Genomic DNA, 17083 nt, shown 5'->3' with positions numbered 1-17083 from the left:
CTTCACTCTTTGTCATCAGGGTGGTGTCATCTGCATATCTGAGATTATTGGTATTTCTCCCAGAAATCTTGATTCCAGCTTGTGCTTCTTCCAGCCCAGGGTTTCTCATGATGTACTCTGAATATAAGTTAAATAAGCAAGGTGACAATATACAGCCTTGACGTACTCCGTTTCCTATTTGGAACCAGTCTGTTTCCCCATGTCCAGTTCTAACTGTTGCTTCCTGACCTACATACAGGTTTCTCAAGAGTCAGGTCAGGTGGTCTGGTATTCCCATCTCCTTCAGAATTTTCCACAGTTTATTGTGATCCACACAGTTGAAAGCTTTGACATAGTCAATAAAGCAGAAATAGATGTTTTTCTAGAACTCTCTTGCTTTTTTGATGATCCAGAGGATCATCGAAATTTGATCTCTGGTTCCTCCGCCTTTTCTAAAACCAGCTTGAACATCTGGAAGTTCACGGTTCACGTATTGCTGAAACCTGGCTTGGAGAATTTTGATCATTACTTTACTAGTGTGTGAGATGAGTGCAATTGTGCAGTCGTTTGAGCATTCTTTGGGATTTCCTTTCTTAGGGATTGGAATGAAAACTGACCTTTCCCAGTTTTGTGGCCACTGCTGAGTTTTCCAAATTTGCTGACATATTGAGTGCCACACTTTTACAGCATCATCTTTCAGGATTTGATTATTTAACTTATGTGGAAAAACATATTTGTAAAATAAAGAGAACCCATGATTAAAATATGTTTCTATATAATATATACTGATACGTTTTCAAATCTGCATTTTAAAGTTCAGCTTTGAGATGTTTATTTTAGGAACTATTTTCAAGTCATAGTAAAGAGACTGTTTCATTCACAGGAGTCACAAAATTATAAGGGGACTTCAGAATGTAAGGGGATATTTAAGTAGAGAAAATTAGCATCCTTGAGATATTCTAAATCTGACATCAAGAAATCTGCATTCAAATAGAGGATTAAAGTAGCCCTGCTGAGACTATCTGCTGTGGACTGGATAGGCATACTGATAAATAACATGCATTTTGAGGCAAGATAATTTTTTGTCTTTTCAGCTTGTCAGAGATTAATGACTACAGGCATTTGTTTTGAATTTTTTATTCTTATTTATATTATTGTGAACTCTTGACTAGAACTGCTTATGTTAATAAATCTACTTTACAATATGAAAATGCAGAAGCTCAAAAAATGTGTGATTTACCCATTCATTTCTAATTATGAAGATGAAAAATAAAGTTAATATATGCATAAATTATGTTGTTAATTAGTGTTTCAGGAAGTATCCATTTATATTTAAAATAAAGTATGTTATATAAAATATTATATCAGTTGAGAAACTTTGTGAAGGCATTTTTTAATCATCACAGGTTTAATTTTGCTATACAGTGTTTATTTAAAAATACTAATTTGGTTATTTTCTTATAAATAGCCAGGTTTTTGATAGCTTATGGTGAACAGTGTCAAATTCATGTTCTCTGAAGAAGATTTTACCTCAGGACCAGGGACCAGGCTTGATCACTCAAGAGCTTTTGTGTAGCAGAGTTTTACTAAAGAATGAAAAAGGGACAGAGAAAACTTCTAACATAGACATCAAAATGGGGATGTAGAGTGCCCCCCTTTGCTAGTCTTTAGCAAGGTAATTATATACTCTTTTAATTAGTTATTACAATAAAGCAGAAGAATGTCTCAGGTTGTAAATATTTTACCAGACCAAATCCCACAATTTACATTTTAGGATAACAGGATTAGAATTTAGCAATAGAAATATCCTACCAGACCCTCTCCCATAATATACATTCTATAATATCAGGATTAGTCAGAGGTTTTCAGGAAGGAGAAACTGTCTTCAAACAGGATACATTGTTGTTATATAATCCCTAGTATAGAGTTTGAACTGAATTGTTTGTTGTGTAATCATCAGTTCAGTTCAGTTTTCACAGAGTTGAAAAAAGTCTTTTCCTTGAAATGGAGAAACCCCCCATGGGAAGCCTTCAACTTAGGAAGAGGGGAGCACTCTGAAGACCCAGCGATTAGACCGATTGTGTAATGCAGCCTAAGAATGAGCCCAGGACAGGAAGACATTGTCTTTAGGGTCAAATGGCAGACTCATGACTTTTGGAGTTAGCAGAAGCAGGCCCATGTAGATTACCAGGCCCATCTGAAAAGTAAAAGTTGAAAGACATAAAATGACATTGTTTAGTGTTGGTCAGGGTGCCACTTTTTAACTCAAGTGTGGTGTACCCAGGAATCAATTCCTGGTACCTTAAAAGTTGTGGGGTAAGAAAGAATAACCTGGTAAGGGCCTTCCCAGAGGGGCTCGAGAGATTGGCCTCCAGATCCCAAAGTCTTATCAGGACCTTGGTGCCTGGCTCAAATGGTGGCTTGTTTGACTCAGAGGCTGGGCCAGGAGTCACCTCTTGGAGTTTCCACAATGTCTCTTGAAAGGCTGAAATATGAGTCACATAGTTAGTTAATTCTAAGGCTTCAGGGTCTATGACAATATCTGTGCACAAAAATGGTCTGTCATAGAGACAGTCCCTTCTTCTAGGGTGGGGGGAAGGGGGCGGTGCAGTTTGAGCCCTCATTAAAGCTATGGGTAGAACTGTAAACCAACAGTCTTGTGTTTCCTGAGTTAGCTTACATGGATGTTTATTAATAGTCATTAGCCTTTTCGAACTTTCCTGAAGATTAGGGTCTCCAGGAACAGTGTAAGTGATATTTTATTCTTCAAGCTTTTGACACTCCTTCAGTTCAGTTCAGTTCAGTTGTGTCCAACTCTTTGCAACCCCATGAACCACAGCACGCCAGGCCTCCCTGTCCGTCACCAACTCCCAGAGTCCACCCAAACCTGTGTCCATCAAGTCGGTGATGCCATCCAATCATCTCATCCTTTGTCGTCCCCTTCTCCTCCTGCCCTCAATCTTTCCCAGCATCAGGGTGTTTTCAAATGAGTCAGCTCTTCGCATCAGGTGGCCAAAGTATTGGAGCTTCAGCTTCAACATCAGTCCTTCCAATGAACACCCAGGACTGATCTCCCTTAGGATGGACTGGTTGGATCTCCTTGCAGTCCAAAGGACTCTCAAGAGTCTTCTCTAACACCACAACTCAGAAGCATCAGTTCTTCTGTGCTCAGCTTTCTTTACACTCCAACTCTCACATCCATACATGACCACTGGAAAAACCATAGCCTTGACTAGATAGACATTTGTTGGCAAAGTAATGTCTCTCCTTGAGGTACAACAATTTTAAGGGCAGAGCCATTATCACTCCAGAGGCTCCACAGCAGCCCAAGCCTGGGAATAATTTCATGGATTAAAATTTTTATAACATCCTTAGCCTGTTCACTACAGCAGGGAAAGGGCTCAATCCATCCAATAATAGTGTCTACCCAGACCTGTAAGCAAGAAAATCTGTTTGTTTTTGGCATATGAGCAAAAGGAACCACAGCCTCATTGATTATTTGTACATCTTGAACTAGTCTCCATTTATCATTTGACTTTTTCACACTCAAAATAGGAATGTTGCATGGACTATTACAGGGAAATAATAGCCCCTGTTCCTTTAAATTCTCAATGATGGATTTTAACCCTTCTTTAACCTTGGGTTTATATCTTCCCTGGTGACTCAAATGGTAAAACATCTGCCTACATTGTGGGAGACCCAGGTTTGATCCCTGGGTTGGGAAGATCCTCTGGAGGAGGAAATGGCAACCAACTCCAGTACCCTTGCCTGGAAAATCCCATGGCTGGAGGAGCGTGGTAGGCTACAGTCTATGGGGTAGCAAAGAGACGGGCACGACTGAGCGACTTCACTTTCACTTGGGTTTTAATGAGTACTGCTTTTGATGTGGAAGTAGGTGAGGGTCTTTGAGTCTGATAGCGACAAGAACAGCATTTTGTGCTCAACCCACAGTTTTTCCACCAGCCCACACGTTAGGATTTACAAGTTATTCAATTAATGGGAGAGAAAGAGCAGGCTCCATATTCATGAAAACAGAGGCTGGATCTTGCTCAGTATATCCCTCCCCAGAAGGGGTGAGGGAGACTCCAGCATGATCAGAAACGTGTGAGAAAAACAGCACAGAGTCCCAGTTGCAGCTTAAAGGATGCCTGAAATAATAGTGTTTGGCTCGTCCTGACAGTCCCATTACAGTAGTGGATCACGAGGAAAGTGGGCCAGAGGCTTCAGTGAGCACAGAGAAAGTTGCCCCAGTGTCCAAAAGAAAACTGACTGATTGGCCCCCCACAGTTACTAACACCCGGGGTTCCTCAGGTGTTATTAGGATGGGAGCTTGTGTGGGAACCACTGGGCTCCTTCAGTCCTGATTATCCTGGGAGCCTGACCCCTGGGGCCTACACCTCTGGGGCAAGTCTCTCCTCCAGTATGGTCCTTTACAGACAGGACAGGGAGCCAGGGGCAGCGTAGATGCCTGAGAGCAGCTTCACTTGAGATGCCCCTCCTTTCCACAGTAATAGCAAGCCCATCCTTTTTCACTTGGGTTCCTCTGGGCGTTTTTCTCTTCAGGCTGATTCATAACAGTTTTCACAGCCATCACTAGAACCTGGGCCTTTTCTTTGGTTCTTTTCTGTTGTTGCTTTTCTTCCTCACATTCTCTACTGTAATATACTGTATGAGTCAGCTGCAACAGTTTTTCTAGAGAATGATTCAGTCCAAATGCCTGTTTTTATAACTTATGGCAGAAATCTGGAGCTGACTGAGTGAGAAATTTATCTTTTAAAATCATCTCTCCCTTTGCACTCTCAGGAGAAATATTAGTGAACTTTTGTAGGCCTTCCCACTATCTCTCTAGGAATCTGCCAGAAACTTCCTTCTCTCCTTGCTCTGTGTCAGCCAACTTAGCATATTTTAGAGGCCTAGTTTGAGCTCTCTTAAGTCCTTCAATAATGCAATTGATGAAGTGGGTCTACTCCCATATCCCTTTCTATTTGTGATAATCCTAATCTGGCTCTACTATGGGAACAACTTGGCTCTCTGTAGGGAGGAGAGATATTTCATGTTTCCTCTTTCCCCTTGCCTCACGCTCAAGCCATTCATCTCCAAAAGCAGTAACTTCCCAAAAAACTTGAGCTCTCAAATCAGGAGTCAGCGTCTGTCCCAAGACATACATTACATCTCTCCAAGTAAGCTCATAAAGTTAGTCCTGTAAAGGCTTCTATGTACTTTTCTGGATCCTCTAGATAGTCTCCCAGATCTCTCTTTATCTGTTGTACCTCTGGGTTTTTTATGGATTGATTATTTTTCCCAGTGGGGACCTCCTGAAGAGGCAGTAAGATATATGGTTGTTCCCCAGCCCCTCTAGCTACCCTTTGCATATGTTCCCAGGGATAGATTAGAGAAACCTGCTTTTTCTCATCCTCATCCTCTTTCTTGTCCTTAGTTTCATTGTTAGTTTTGGTTGTCTGCACCTCCTCTACTTTGACTATCTGAATTCCTATTGAAACCAAAGTAGTCTGAAGCTGCATTGGAACTGGGGTTGTTTGAACTTCTTTTGAGACTGAGGCATCCCTTCTTGGAGGGATTCCTTGACCCTCAGCTTGCTCAGTTGTGAGTCCCTGATACAAAGGCAGAGGCATAGTAACAGGACAGGAGGGAGCTGAAGCCTTTACACCCAAATCTGTACCCTTAGGACATAAGTCTGGCATATCTCGTGAGAAAAAGAGTAATACTTATGGCATTTCTACCCATTTCCCTTGTCTTCTACTGAACCAGTCTAGTTGTAAAACAGTATCTTAATTAAGAGACCCTTCAACTGGCCATTGTCTGCTGCCATCCAACAGAGATTGTGGCTATATAGATTTGCAAAAGAAAGTCAGGTGTGTCTTCTTTAAACTCTGGGGGTCAAACTTATCCCAGTTTTTCAAGACACAATCCAAGGGTGTGAATCTGGAACTTTGAGTAGCTCCTATCTGTAAGAGAGAAAAGAGTGGTGACCAGCCCCTTTGCTTCCTTCCACTGGAGATGTCCCTCCCTGCTCTAGATGGAGGTGTAGACAGACTTTCCATTGAAGCTTTCCTTCCCTGGCCAGACTTAGCCTGACCCTTACGGACACAGGTGACTTATTCATCCCTCCGGATTCTACCACGGAGGTGGTGTAGAGATGCAGCAAGGGAAGACCTGATGGCATCCCGAATTGATTTCTAGTTCCATACCACCATAACCTGTGTTTGATTTGCTAGAGTAGTTTCCTGGAATGTTTCCCAAGCTAGTACTACTAGGGGAAGCATCCATCTTATGTGTGTCCATTCACATTCTTGATTACAGTCCTGACTGCAGTAGAAGAATGAATCATTGCTACATCAGTAAGCCACTAGAGAGCTTTATCTAGTCTGCTAAGAGCTAGTACCACCAAAGGAAGAAGCTCACTGTACTTCCAAACTGGGATTCCGAATCTATGTTTTTAGAAACCTCATGCTCACTAGCAGCACTTCCATCCATATAGTTTGTAGGCACAGCTATGACAAGGACTCACGAGTCACACTTAGTTCCTAAACATGCTCCTAGCTAGTCTGGATTCCCGTGACTACCAAGCTTGTAGTCTCAGTAAAAGTACATAGTAACAGCATGAATCACAAGTTCATTGAAAAATCCATGCTCTGACAGATTAGGTTAGTAGTTCTAATTTCCCACACAACTATTAAATGGTCTAAGCTGACTGAGAAAGGAATATTCGGCCCACATGCTTCACCCATTTCTGGTCGTTCCCCTTGCAGTGACCTTGTGTGTTTTGGTATTGGCAGGTAGGTATAAACCCCAGACAGGGCTCCCCTTTTGGGGCTGCCTTCGTTCATTACGAGGCACCATGAAACCATGGAGCAGGGCTCATCACTTGCCTCACACAGGGCACACAAACACACTGAAGAGTTAGTAAAGTAAAGCAGAAAATGTGTATACTGAGAAAGCGGAAAGGCTAGAGCTCTGAGTGTTCTTACCTTGTCCTGAAGATTCCAGATGAGCCCCAAGATGATAGCTTATGGTGAACAGTGTCAGATTTGTGATCTCCAAAGGAGAAGAGTTAACTTCGGGACCGGGGACCAGACTTGATCACTCAAGAGCTTTTGTGTAAGAGAGTTTTATTAAAGTATGAAAAAGGGACAGAGAAAGCTTCTGATATAGACATCAGAAGGTGGGGTGCAGGGAATGCCCCCCTTACTAGTGTTAGCAAGGGAATTATATACTTTTTTAAAATGGTTATTACAATTAATCAAAAGAACGTCTCAAATTTGTAAAAATTTTACTAGACCCATTCCCACAATTTACATTTTAGGATAACAGGATTAGAACTTTACAATAGAAAGATCCTACCAGACCCATTGCCATAATATGCATTCTAAAATATCAGGATTAGTCAGAAGGTTTTCAGGAAGGAGAAACTGTTCTCAAGAAGGATACAGCTTATTAATTTATTGTTCACACTGTATTTTTACATCTGTACATTTTTCTACTATAGCTCATTTTAAAATTATTTTGACATTTTCTAATGTATTCATTTTCATACTTCCATTTTTCAGTCTTACTATTTTGTATTAGATCCATGTTTTCAAATGTATCTTATTAATATTGGATCTGAGAATTTGGATAGAAATGCCAAACAAATTTCCAAGAGGATTTAGGTAGAGACTCATATTTTTACAGAAACATCTCCAGTTTCTTCCTACTTCATTCTACTGATTTGATGGGTTTTATTTATTTATATCTAATCATTTTGCTTATCTGCTCTTTAATTCTATGTGTAGGAAGCTTTGCTTGCTGTCAAAATATTCTTTATTTTAAATCAAAATCAACTGTGGTTACCTGAAAGGGAAGGACGTCCAAAAGGGATTCAATTTATGAATGTGTATGCCTGATTCATTTTGCTCTACAGTGGAAACTAATACAACATTTTAAAACAAGTATATTTCAAAAAAAATAATTTAAAAGTTCAGTTTAATTCAGTTCAGTCCCTCAGTCGTGTCTGACTCTTTGCAACCCCATGAATCACAGCACGCCAGACCTCCTTGTCCATCGTAAACCCCCGGAGTCTACTCAAACTCATGCCCATCGAGTCGGTGATGCCATCCAGCCATCTCATCCTCTGTCGTCCCCTTCTCCTCCTGCCCCCAATCTCTCCCAGCATCAGGGTCTTTTCCAAAGAGTCAACTCTTTGTATGACCTGGTCAAAGTACTGGAATTTCAGCTTCAGCATCAGTCGTTCCAATGAACACCCAAGACTGATCTCCTTCAGGATGGACTGGTTGGATCTCCTTGCAGTCCAAGGGACTCTTTAAGAGTCTTCTTCAATGCCATAGTTCAAAAGCATCAATTTTTCGGTGCTCAGCTTTCTTGACAGTCCAACTCTCACATCCATACATGACCACTGGAAAAACCATAGCCTTGGCTAGACGGACCTTTGTTGGCAAAGTCATGTCTCTGCTTTTAATATGCTATCTAGGTTGGTCATAACTTTCCTTCCAAGGAGTAAGCATCTTTTAATTTCATGGCTGCAGTCACCATCTGCAGTGATTTTGGAGCCCCAATAATAAAGTCTGACACTGTTTCTACTGTCTCCCCATCTATTTCCCATGAGGTGATGGGACCGTATGCCATGATCTTAGTTTTCTGAATGTTAAGCTTTAAGCCAACTTTTTCACTCTCCTCTTTCACTTTCATCAAGAGGCTTTTTAGTTCCTCTTCACTTTCTGCCATAAGGGTGGTGTCATCTGAATATCTGAGGTTATTGATATTTCTCCTGGCAATCTTGACTCCAGCTTGTACTTCTTCCAGACCAACGTTTCTCATGATGTACTCTGCATATAAGTTAAATAAGCAGGGTGACAATATACAGCCTTGACATACTCTGTTTCCTATTTGGAACCAGTCTGTTTCCCCATGTCCAGTTCTAACTGTTGCTTCCTGACCTGCATACAGGTTTCTCAAGAGGCAGGTCAGGTGGTCTGGTATTCCCATCTCCTTCAGATTTTTTTTACAGTTTATTGTGATCCACACAGTCGAAGGCTTTGGCATAGTCAATAAAGCAGAAATAGATGTTTTTCTGGAACTCTCTTGCTTTTTCGATGATCCAGCGGATCATCGAAATTTGATCTCTGGTTCCTCTGCTTTTTTTTAAAACCAGCTTGAACATCTGGAAGTTCATAGTTCATGTATTGCTGAAGCCTGGCTTGGAAAATTTGAGCATTACTTTACTAGCATGTGAGATGAGTGAAATTGTGCGGTAGTTTGAGCATTCTTTGGGATTGCCTTTCTTAGGGATTGGAATGAAAGCGGACCTTTACTAGTCCTGTGGCCACTGCTGAGTTTTCCAAATTTGCTGGCATATTGAGTGTAGCACTTTCACAACCTCATCTTTCAGGATTTGAAATAGCTCAACTGGAATTCCATCACATCCACTAGCTTTGTTCATAGTGATGCTTTCTAAGGCCCAGTTGACTTCACCTTCCAGGATGTCTGGCTCTAGGTGAGTGATCACACCATTGTTATTATCTGGGTCATGAAGATCTTTTTTGTACAATTCTTCTGTGTAATTTAAAAGTTAAATGACCATAATTCTATACTGTACTGTAAAAGTGCAGGCATTAATTATCAGTGGTTTAATAAGTAGTCACCAATATACTAAGTATTTGGAGTGTCCAAGTAGAAAGGAACACACGCAAACATTCTAATACATTATCTCAAGAAGAAGTCTGAGATGGGGGGGGGTGAAACTCTTGAAAACTCTTAATATTTCTGGGAAATATAGTTTTATTTCATTTTTTGAACTAGAAAATCTTTCATACAGTGATTTTGGATAAGTAAGACAGTTCATTTTGGAGATTAGAACTGTTTCAGAATAGAAGTACATATATATATATATATATATATATATATATATATATATATATATATATCTTTATATCTTAAAACATTCATGAGCTCATGCAAGACCCCTCCTCCCAGCACACACGAGTGCACACAGTCAGACACCATGTTAGGTATAACTCACCTCTGGATGGCTCAGTGTACATCCAGCAGCATTATGTTTAGTTCATTAATATTAGATGAAAACATGTAAAATGGTTCCTAGTGAGTCACAAGTGAGATGTGGCAAGGAATAGCATGTGGGAAAACAGAATATTATTCTGAGAAGAGCATGTAACTCCTGGACTTCAGAGGATTCTAGAATGATCTTTGGCAATGTCAGTGCTGGGCTTCAGTTCTATCTGACAGTGTCTGGTGACCTGACAAGGAAGATCTTCTAAAGCTATTTAAGAGAAGGAACTTTGGAGCTTCCTGGAGAAAACCTCCTAAGGAATTCATAATAGTCAGGTAACTCAGTGTTGTTCCTTGATGGAAAGGTTTGGATGATCAGGAATGCAGCACTCTGGGATGTCTTACTAGGATTTTTCTTCCTACCTTGCACCCTATGGGGCTTCCCAGGTGGCTCAGGTGGTAAAGAATCCACCTGCAATGCAGGAAACCTGGGTTTGGCCCCTGGGTTGCGAAGATCCCCTGGAGGAGAGCATGGAAAGCTACTCCAGTATTGTTACATGGAGAATCCCATGGACAGAGGAGCCTGGTGGACTATGGTCCATGGCATCACAGAGAGTTGGAGATGATTGAGCAATTGAACATAGCACAGTTGCACCCTATAATCTTCTCATCCAGCACATTTAAAGTATATGGAGGTACAGAACAGAATTTTGGACTCTGTGGGAGAAGGCGAGGGTGTGATGTTTCGAGAGAACAGCATCGAAACATGTATATTATCTGGGGTGAAACAGATCACCAGCCCAGGCTGGATGCATGAGACAAGTCCTCGGGCCTGGTGCACTGGGAAGACCCAGAGGAATTGGGTGGAGAGGGAGGTGGGAGGGGGGATTGGGATGGGGAATACATGTAAATCCATTGCTGATTCATGTCAATGTATGACAAAAACCACCACAATATTGTAAAGTAATTAGCCTCCAACTAATAAAGATAAATTGAAAAAAAATAAAAAAGTATATGGAGGGACTAAACAAACAAACAAACAAAAACTATATGTAAAACTACAATAGCTTTTTTCCTAAAGATTTGTGTTTTGGTACTAAGGTGCTAAATTATAGCACAAAATGATAGAAAATATAACTGATTAACTTCTATAGGAAACGTATACCTTTAACAACTTCTATGTATTATATGCTTCCTGGACTATAGCACTTAGCTCCAGAAAATTTCCAACAGATCAGGGTGCTTGTGGTCCCTGTGAAAATGTAAGGACCAGTTAATAGGGGGAAAAAATAAAAACAGTACCAGCAGAAGCAGAATTGTGCCTCTAAGGAACAGAAATGTTATATGGATGTATTATCTGTAGCACCTTTCTCCAGGGGATCTTTCCAACCCAGGGATCAAACCCAGGTCTCTCACATTGCAGGTGGATTCTTTACCACCTGAGCCACCAGGGAAGCCCAAGAATACTGGAGTGAGTAGCTATACCTTCTCCAGCAGATCTTCCTGACCCAGGAATCAAACTGAGGTCTCCTGAATTGCAGGGAAATTCTTTACCAACTGAGCTATCAGGGAAGCCCCTAAAAAGATAAGACTGTGAAAGAGCTACACTCAATATACCAACAAATTTGGAAAACTCAGCAGTGGCCACAGGACTGGAAAAGGTCAGCATTCATTCCAATCCCAAAGAAAGGCAATGCCAAAATTGTTAAAACTACTGCACAATTGGACTCATCTCACATGCTAGAAAAGTAATGCTCAAAATTTTCAAAGCCAGGTTTCAATAGTATGTGAACCATGAACTTCCAGATGTTCAAGCTGGATTTAGGAAGGGCAGAGGAATCAGATATCAAATTGCTGGCATCTGTTGGATCATTGCAAAAACAACAAAGTTACAGAAAAATATTTACTTCTACTTTATTGACTTCGCCAAAGCTTTTGACTGTGTAGATCCAACAAACTGAGGAAAATTCTTAAAGAGATGGGGATACCAGACCACCTGATCTGCCTCCTGATAAATCTGTATGCAGGTCAAGAAGCATCAGTTAGAACTGTACATGGGAAAACAGACTGGTTCCAAATCAGGAAAGGAGTACATCAAGGCTATATACTCTCACCCTGCTTATATAACCTATGTGCAGAGTACATCAGGTGAAATGTTGAGCTGGATAAAGCACAAGCTGGAATCAACCTTGCCAGGAGAAATATCAATAACCTCAGATAGGCAGGTGGCAAGACAGGGAATTGACTGTGGTTCAGATAATTAACTCCTGATTTCCAAATTAAGGCTGAAATGAAGAAAGTAGGGAAAACCACTAGACATTCATGTATGATCTAAATCAAATCCCTTATGATTATCCAGTGGAAGTGACAAATAGATCCAAGGGATTAGATCTGATGGAGTACATAAAGAACTGTGGACCGAGGTTTGTGGCATTGTACAGGAGGCAGTGATCAAGAACATCCACAAGAAAAAGAAATTTTAAAAGGCAAAATGGTTGTCTGAGGAGGCCTAAAAATAGCTGAGAAAAGAAGAGAAGTGAAGAGCAAAGGAGGAAAGGACAATTATACCCTTTTGAACGCAGAGTTTCAAAGAATAGCAAGGAGAGATAAGAAAGCCTTTCTCAGTGATCAATGCAAAGAAGTAGAGGAAAATAATAGAATGGAACAAACAAGAGATCTCTTCAAGGGAATGTTTCACGCAAAGATGGGCCCAATAAAGGACAGAAATGCTATGAACCTAACAGAAACAGAAAATATTAAGAAGAGGTGACAAGAATACACAGAAGAACTATACAAGAAAGATCTTCATGACACAGATAACCACGATGGTGTGATCATTCACCTAAAGCCAGACATTCTTGAATGTGAAGTCAAGTGGGCCTTAGGAAGCATCACTACAAACAAAGCTAGTGAAGGTGATGGAATTCCACTTGAGCTATTTCAAATCCTAGAAGATGATGTTGTGAAAGTGCTGCACTCAATATGCCAGCAAATTTAGAAAACTCAGCAGTGACCACAGGACTGGAAAAGGTCAGTTTTCATTCCAATCCCAAAGAGAGGCAAAGCCAAAGAATGTTCAAACTACTGCACAATCGCACTCATCTCACGCGCTAGTTAAGTAATGTTCAAAATTCTCCAAGCCAGGCTTCAACAGTATGAGAACCGTGAGCTTCCATATGTTCAAGCTGGATTCAGAAAAGGCAGAGGAACCAGAGATCAAATTGCCAGCATCCATTGGATCATAGAAAAATCTAGAGTATTTCAGAGAAACATCTTCTTCCGCCTTACTGACCGTGCCAAAGCCTTTGACTGTGTTCAGTTCAGTTTAGTCGCTCAGTCGTGGCCGACTCTTTGTGACCCCATGTAGTTCATCATGCCAGCCCTCCCTGTCCATCACCAACTCCTAGAGTTTACTCAAACTGACGTCCATTGAGTCGGTGATGCCATCCAACCATCTCATCCTCTGTCGTCCCCTTCTCCTCCTTCTTTCAATCTTTCCCAGCATCAGGGTCTTTTCAAATGAGTCAGCTCTTTGCGTCAGGTGGCCAAAGTATTGGAGTTTCAGCTTCAACATCAGTCTTCCCAATGAACACCTAGGACTGATTTCCTTTAGGATGGACTGGTTGGATCTCTTTGCAGTCAAAGGGACTCTCAAGAGTCTTCTCAAACACCACAATACAAAAGCCTCAATTCTTCGGAGCTCAGCTTTCTTTATAGTCCAACTCTCACATCCATACATGAGCACTGGAAAAACCATAGCTTTGACTAGGCGGACCTATGTTGGCAAAGTAATGTCTCTGCTTTTTAATATGCTATCTAGGTTCGTCATAACTTTTCCTCAAGGAGCAAGCATATTTTAACTTCATGGCTGCACTCACCATCTCCAGTGATTTTGGAGCCCAAATAAATGAAGTCTGTCACTGTTTCGCCATCTATTTCCCATGACATGATGGGATCAGATGCCATGATCTTAGTTTTCTGAATGTTAGTTTTAGGCCAACATTTTCACTCTCCTCTTTTGTTTTTTGTCAAGAGCCTCTTTAGCTTTTACTCACTTTCTGCCTTAAGTGTGTTGTCATCTGCATATCTGAGGTTATTGATATTTCTCCTGGTGATCTTGATTCCAGCTTGTGCTTCAACTAGCCTGGCATTTCTCATGATGTCCTCTGCATACAAGTTAAAAAAGCAGGGTGACAATATACAGCCTTGATGTGTTCCTTTCTTGATTTGGAACCAGTCTGTTGTTCCATGTCCGATTCTAACTATTACTCCCTGACCTGTGTACAGATTTCTCAGGAGGCAGGTCAGGTGGTCTGGTATTCCCATCTCTTTCAGAATTTTCCACAGTTTGTTGTCATCCACACAGTCAGAGGCTTTGCATAGTCAATAAAGCAGAAGTAAATGTTTTTTTTCTGGGACTCTCTTGCTTTTTTGATGATCCAACAGATGTTAGCAGTTTGATCTCTGGTTCCTCTGCCTTTTCTAAATCCACATTGGTCATGTGAGTTAAATTCACCCATTCCAGTCCATTTAGTTTGCTGATTCCTAAAGTGTCGATGTTCACTCTTGCCATCTCCTGTTTGACCACTTCCAGTTTGCCTTGACTCAGGGACCTAACATTCCAGGTTCCTATGCAACATTGCTCTTTACAGCATCCAACTTTACTTCCATCACCAGTCACATCCTCAAATGGGTATTGTTTCTGCTTTGGACCCATCTCTTCATTCTTTCTGGAGTTATTCTCCACCCATCTCCAGTAGCATATTGGACACCAACTGACCTGAGGAGTTCATCTTTCCGTGTCCTATCTTTTTGCCTTTTCATACTGTTCATGGGGTTCTCAAGGCAAGAATACTGAAGTGGTCTGCCATTCCCTTCTCCAGTGGATCATGTTTTGTCAGAACTCTCCACCATGACCTGTCTGTCTTAGATGACCCTCCAAGGCATGGTTCATAGTTTCACTGAGTTAGACAAGGCTGTGGTCCTTGTGATCAGATACATTAGTTTTCTGTGATTGTGGTTTTCAGTTTGTCTGCCCTCTGATGGAGAAGGTTAAGAGGCTTATGGAAGCTTCCTGATGGGAGAGACTGACTGAGGGGGAAACTGGGTCTTGTTCTGATCAGCAGTGCCATGCTCAGTAAATTAATCCAATTTTCTGTTGAAGGATGGGGCTGTAACTGTGACTGTTAATTAACCTGGGGCCAAAATATGGTGGAGGTGATGAAGATGATGGTGACCTCCTTCAGAAGGTCCCATGCATGGTTCCTGCATTCCATGCCCCCAACCCTGCATCAGGCCACTTCTGACCCATGCATGTGCCAGAGACTCCTGGACACTCATGGGCAAGTCTGGGTCAGTCTCTTGTGGGGTCACTGCTCCTTTTTCTTGGGTCCTGTTGCACATAACCTTCTGTTTGTGCCCTCCAAGAGTCTGTTTCCAAAATCCTATGTAAGTTCTGGTGATTCTACGGCAGGGTTAATGGCAAACTCCTCCAAGAGGGCTTATGCCACACCCAGGTCTACTGCACCCAGAGCCCCTGCCCCTGCAGCAGTCCACTGCTGACCTATACCTCCTCAGGAGACACTCAAAGACAGTTCTGTCTCAGTCTCTGTGGAGTCTCTGGGCCCTGGTATGCCCAAGGTATGTTTGAGTCCTCTGAGTATCCCTGACGGGTATGGGGCTTGATTCTAAATGTGATTTTGCCCCTGCTATGATCTTGGCGGGACTTCTCCTTTGGCCTTGGATGTGGGTTATCTCTTCAAAGTTACTCCAGTGCCACACAGCCACAGCTCCAAAACTGCATAGCAACCACGCCAGCGCCTACCATCTTTCTGGGTCTTCTCTGCCCGTGAATGCGGGGTATCTCCTCACAGTCACTCCAGCTCCATGCAGGCGCTGCCCCAGCGCTGCACAGCCGCCACTCCACACCGCTTTAACTGTGTGGATCACAACAAACGGTGGAAAATTCTTCAAGAGATGGGAATACCAGACCACGTGATCTGCCTCCTGAGAAATCTGTATGCAGGTCAAGAAGCAACAGTTAGAACTGTACATGAAACAAAAGACTGGTTCCAAATTGGGAAAGGAGTACATCAAGGCTGTATATTGTCACCCTGCTTATTTAACTTATAAGCAGAATACATCATGTGAAATGCCAGACTAAATGAAGCACAAGCTGGAATCAAGATTGCTGGGAGAAACATCAGTAACTTCAGATATGCAGATGACATCATCCTTATGGCAGAAAACAAAGAACTAAAGAGCCTCCTGATGAAAGTAAAAGAGGACAGTGAAAAAGTTTGCTTAAAACTCACATTCAGAAAACTAAGATGATGGCATCTGGTCCCATCACTTCATGGCAAATAGATGGGGAAACAGTGGAAACCATGTGAGACTTTGTTTTTTGGGGATCCAAAATCACTGCAAATGGTGACTGTAGCCATGAAGTTAAAAGACCTTTGCTCCTTGGAAGGAAAGCTATGACCAACCTAGGCAGCATATTAAAAAGTAGAGACATTACTTTGCCAACATAGGTCCATCTAGTCAAAGCTATGGTTTTTCCAGTAGTCATGTATGGATGTGACAGTTAGACTATAAAGAAAGCTGAGCACCGAAGAATTGATGCTTTTGAACTGTGGTGTTGGAGAAGATGCTTGAGAATCCCTTGGGCTGCAAGGAAATCCAGCCATTCCATTCTAAAGGAAATAAATCCTGAATATTCATTGGAAGGATTGATGCTGTAGCTGAAATTCCAATACTTTGACCACCTGATGGAAAAAACTGACTCATTGTAAAAGACCCTGATGTTAGGGAAGACTGAAGGTGGGAGGAGAAGGGAACGACAGAGGATGAGATGGTTGGATGGCAGCACCAACTCAATAGACATGAGTTTGAGTAAGCTCTGGGAGCTTATGATGGACAGGAAAGCCTGACATGCTGCAGTCCATAGGATCACAGAGTTGGACACGACTGAGCGACTAAAATGAACTGAACTCTCTGTAGTGTGCGATAGTGTCTGATATAAGGGTGTGTCAGTAAATGAAGAGAAAAAATTTAGATCCTTTATGGAAACAACCTGAAT

This window comes from Cervus elaphus, chromosome 6, assembly GCF_910594005.1.
Source record: "Cervus elaphus chromosome 6, mCerEla1.1, whole genome shotgun sequence".
NCBI lineage: Eukaryota > Metazoa > Chordata > Mammalia > Artiodactyla > Cervidae > Cervus > Cervus elaphus.
Note: the sequence above shows the minus strand (reverse complement) of the source record.